This window comes from Cricetulus griseus, assembly GCF_003668045.3.
Source record: "Cricetulus griseus strain 17A/GY chromosome 1 unlocalized genomic scaffold, alternate assembly CriGri-PICRH-1.0 chr1_1, whole genome shotgun sequence".
Taxonomy (NCBI): domain Eukaryota; kingdom Metazoa; phylum Chordata; class Mammalia; order Rodentia; family Cricetidae; genus Cricetulus; species Cricetulus griseus.
This window is the reverse complement of record NW_023276807.1, coordinates 192,124,052-192,129,162: the sequence shown is the minus strand read 5'-3', so window position 1 is coordinate 192,129,162 and position 5,111 is coordinate 192,124,052. Positions and strand designations below refer to the sequence as shown.

At 46.6% G+C, this 5,111-nt stretch overlaps 1 pseudogene; it reads left to right on the top strand.

Moving 5' to 3' along the window:
- Nucleotides 1-820: 820 nt before the first annotated feature.
- On the top strand, nucleotides 821-2,386 carry LOC100752787 (annotated as a pseudogene).
- The last annotated feature ends 2,725 nt before the right edge of the window (nucleotides 2,387-5,111 follow it).

Sequence of the window (5,111 nt, the reverse complement as noted above, 5' to 3'; positions counted from 1 at the left end):
ACAGTGTTAGACCCCAGGAAAACTCAGGCCTCTGGGGTCTCAGCCCAGGACCACAGTCACTCCAATCACCAGGCAGAGTCGAAAGCTTGATGCAAACTGCATGAGGCTTTATTGAAGTTGTTTAACGAGCTAACCCCATGTTAGCTCAGGTCTTTCACCTACCGGCCATGGCCGGATGGCTAGCAAAGACAGCTCGAAGGGGCTGCATAGAGATTTTGTAGGGCAGTGTAAGGGGAGTGTCTAGGGGTACGCACAGGCTCACAATTGGTGTGCCTCCAGGCTTGGAGGGTTTGCACTGTGTTGATTGGCCAACTGGTTGTTATGGCCCATAGGCCCTCCCAGGGTGGTTGCTATGCTCTGCGTGTCATTGCTGAGCATTTGTCTGTAAAGCACACCCAGAGCCATAAAGCATACTACCACCAGCTAACTTCTGATTGGTTCCTTGCCACGAGGCAGGCACCTAACCTCTAGTGACCAAGGCAAGGTCAGAAAAGCACGTGTTACTGTCATGGCTGCCGAAAGGTGCAAGCATCTGACCTTAGTGACTAAGACAAGGTCAGAGAAATATGTGTTCGGCTGTTATGGCTGCCGAAATGGGGAGCTGGTCCCTTCAACAGGAAGTGATAAATAATAGGGGTTCTGTAAGAGCTAATTGGACTCTTGTGACAATGTTAGATTTAGGGAGATTCAAGGAAGTGGTAGTCTCATATGGCATGCATTCACCATTTGTGAAGCAGATGTTAAACACATGGTCAGTTTGTAATAGAGTTATCCCTACAGACTGGAGAGACTGAGTTTTAGAGCCTGGATCACAATTACAATGGACTCCCTGGTTCAGAGAAGAGCTAAGACTATTAAACAACAGGATAAAGACGAAGTTATGGATATCTCCCAAGAACAAATTCTTGGAGAAGGAGATTATGCTACTTTAGAAAGGCAGTGTCTATATGATGACCACCTCTCGGCTTTATACCGTGCAGCAGCTTGGAATGCTTGGGACAGAATTGGAGAAGTAGGAAAGAAATTTGAATCATTTATAAAAGTTATATAGGACCAAAAGAAAGCCTTCACAGACTTCTTAAAAAGACTGATTGAAGCAGTAAATAGAATGATATCAGACACTGAAGCTAGAAAAGTAATAATTGCAACTATGACTTTTGAAAATGCTAATTCTCAATGCAAGCAGATAATTAGGCCTTTAAAAGCAAGGCCAGAATCTTTGGAGGATTGAATCTGAGATACAGTTAATGTTGACGCTCATGACCAAGATGATAATGCTTGGATAGGAGAGGTGATTTCAAAAGGTTTGAAGAAAAAAACCAAAATATCAAATGTTTTAATTGTGGCAGACAAGGTTACCTTAAAAGGGATTGTAGGGTGTAATGGTGTTGGAGCACTCCCCTCTTGTCTGAAGTTAGCAAAAAGATAGGTGACCAGCTGCACAACAGTCTCCCACAGACAATGAGATGTCAACACCAATGCTGCATATATCGGTGCTTCTGGAAAGGGTGGAGTTTATCAGCCACTGGCTACACAACATTTACCAAATATGTTGAGGCCTTATATATTATTTAGGCAGAACGAGGGTGAAGGGGAGTCACGGATCATTATGTCACTACCTGAGCATGGTGTGAGGTACTCCTCCCAACTGACTCCTACACCTTCCCAGATATATTGTCAGCCACTATCTAACCACCAGCTAGGGAGAATGATGGACATAGGATCCCACATGATGCCCTGGGAATGACCATAGCCTTCAGAGAGAATCTGATGCCACATAGTGGTCTGCCAGCTCAGCTTCCGGTGGAGTTCCAGTAATGGCCCATGGCAGTGTCCCACCACTGCCTTTTTCTGTTCCTTCAACAGTACCTACTACTCAGGAATATTGTTGGTTCCAGGCATGCCTTCCACTGGGACCCACACAATGCCCCCCCTCTATGGATCAGATGTTACACTTAAATCACTACAACCTTGGGATTTCCCCAGATAGGCTCCAGCCATTGCCAACGTTAGAATCCCAGGACTCACTTGTGACCCAGTCAAATGGCCAGGAAGAACCTTTCGTATGTGAGCAGCCTTCATCTGTTCCACAGGGGACAGAGAACCCCAGTGTTCTAGAGAGGACATCCAGGAGGCCACCCCCAGTTTCAAGGCCTTACCTCTGCTCGTACAGAAACTGTGGAAAAGCTTACACCAAGCGCTCTCACCTTGTGAGAGCAAACACACAGGTGAGAAGCCCTATGTATGTGACTGGGAGGGCTGTACATGGTCTTTCTTCCACTCTGATGAGCTTGGATGACATCAACAGATCCACACCAGAGACTGACCACATAAATACAAAGAGTGTGACTGACAGTTCATGAGATCTGACCATCTCAAGCAATACAAACAAAACAAAACAAAAACAAAAACAAAAACAAAACAAAACAAAACAAAACAAAAAACCTCTTCAGGGCATGCCAGACTTCCCAGTGCCTTGGGCCAATAGTGGACAGACAGCCAGTCCTCTTGGTCCTGGTCAGGGGCTTTAGCTCCCTTTCCTGGATTCTTTAACCAAAGATCCTGTTGCCCAAGACCAGGTCATCTCTGGGGTAGGTAAAAATTCAGATGGAGACAGGAAGTGGTAGAGAAGCCCACATGAAACTCTTGACATCATCATGGATTCCTCAAAATCTGGCACCCTCACCCTTTCAGGGATTACTGGTTTCTGCCATTTAGCTAGATGAGAAGATGGAGCCATAGACTGGACTTACTTAGAAATTTCTTCTCCTATCAATCCTCAGCAGGAAACTCTCATGCCTGTTCTATGAAACCCATGTTCTCTCCCTGGGTCTTCCAGATTTTCCAGGGCCAGACCATGGGAAAGGTATCTCAGTGCTAGAAGGTACTGGACACATCAGCTCACCTCATCAGACTCTCTCTGGCCTTCCCATCCACATACCCAGAGTTTCTCTTCCCGAGTCTTTGATGGAATGCCCCACTATAGGACATGGTATCTGACATTCCATGGGGCCAACAAAACCCCATGTGAAGAAACTAATACTAATGGGGGAAAGAAACTTTAGTGAAGGAGAGATAGGAGAAAGGCAGTAGTGATTCCCCTCTCCCTATCCCTATAAATTGTTGCAAGGCATTGTTCATCCCTGGTAGTGCAGTCTGGGGAGACCTTCTAAGCAGCCGGCAGACACAACCTTCAAGCTTGGTCATGAAATGTGTTGCCTTGGGCCACTTTGCATTTTTTTCATTCCACTTGATGTTCTCCCTCCTATACCTTGGCTTTGAGTGTCCCCAATAAAAGCAGTGTTTAGGCTGTTTATAAGATGGCTTGGGGACAAATCCCACTGTAACTTCTTCCCTACCTGGCCCAGGGACCAGGTTTCAGATTTTTATTTATGTATTTTAAAAAGGCATTAGCGGGGCAGTGGTGGTGCACGCCTTTAATCCCAGCACTTGGGAGGCAGAGGCAGGCAGATCTCTGAGTTCAAGGCCAGTCTGGTCTACAAAGCTACACAGAAAAACACTGTCTCAAAAAACAAAAGTAACAACAACAACAACAACAACAAAAAGGCATTATATTTATTGTGTGTACATGTGTGGAGGTCAGGAACAACTTTTGGGAGTCAGTGATCTTTTTCTAGCATGTGGGTCCCTGGAACTGAACTCAGGTTGTTAATCTTGGCTGCAAGCACCTTTCCCCCATGAACCTTCTCATTGGCATTTGTTTGGTTTTGCTTTTGAGAAAGGGTTTAACTATGTAGCCCTGGCTGACTAGCACTATCTTCAAGAGTTACAGGTGTGCGCACCCACCCGGCTTCAGGTTGTTTCCCCTACCCTGCCCTCAGGATTTGAGGGACAATAACTATCCCAGTAACTCATCCCCACTGTCTAGAACTCCACTGCTGATTCAATTGGCCATTTTATCGAGCATTAAGCTAATAGAAACCAGCTTGGCCACCCAGTGGCACAGCCAGAACCAAAATATCATCTGTATGCCTCCGAAGAGGGTTTCTTCCCTAAGAGTTGGCACCTTCCGTAGACCTAGGCACAGTCCTGGGCCAAGTGTTGACTACAGACAGGTGACTCGATCTTACATTTAAGGGACCATGTTGGGCCTACCTAGGTGCTCAGGAGTCAACTCACATGCCTTCACCACACAGGACATGAAGGGGCAGGGACAGCTAAAGGATGTATCAGGAAGAACAGGTCTTGTTGTCTGAGTCAGACCTTTACCACTGAGGTTTAACCATGCATCATTCCTAGACATGCCCTTGGTTGAGCATCCTGAGCACTGAGGAGTTAGAGACAATGTTGCCCTGACTGTTTAGGAACTGAAAAGCTTGAGAGCATGCTCAGTGCAGCCAGGAGGTGCTCTGTAGACCTGGGCCTCTGGGAAAGTCCAGCAGCCTTGGCTGTGCTGGCCCTTGCTGCATGAACACTGACTGGACCACTAATAGCCAAAGCATTATGTGGGCAAACACTCTGTGTGGACATTATTTTAAAAATTAAGAGGAGGTCTACTGACTAGTTCCAGGTAACTGAGTTAGGGGCGCCAGGAGAGTCTCTTGTTCCAGGGTAAGTGCCAGCCTCTCAAGCCATTTTGGGAACAATGGGTCTGGACTGGTCTTCCATCTTCCACACGTGTGGGAGACCAGCAGACAAAATTGTTAGGATGCAAGATGAAAGTGCTGTCTGCTAACACTTGCCAAGGATGAACCAGAGAGCACTGGCATGTTGGGAGAGATGTTGAGCCCCAGCCCCCACGGCATCTGCGTGGGTTGATAACTACAAATGCATCCTATTTTCTAGTCCTGGATTACTGCCCAGGCCTTGCACCACTGGCATGAAAATCACGAGCTTTTACACCAGGGGTTTTTCCACTGTGCTGTAAGTCTGTATATAAGGCTGCTCCTTCCCTGCAAAAGACACAGACACACACACATTCTCCTAGCACAAACTACCGGACATCTCTGCTTTTAACTAAATCTCCAGGCTTTCGCCAGATACTTGAACGGACGCCACAAGTGGAGGGTCCATTACACTTAGTCGTGGTACAGGCACCACATTGGTGGGCAGAACCGACCTCTGCCTGTGGATATCAGAAACTACTGTTA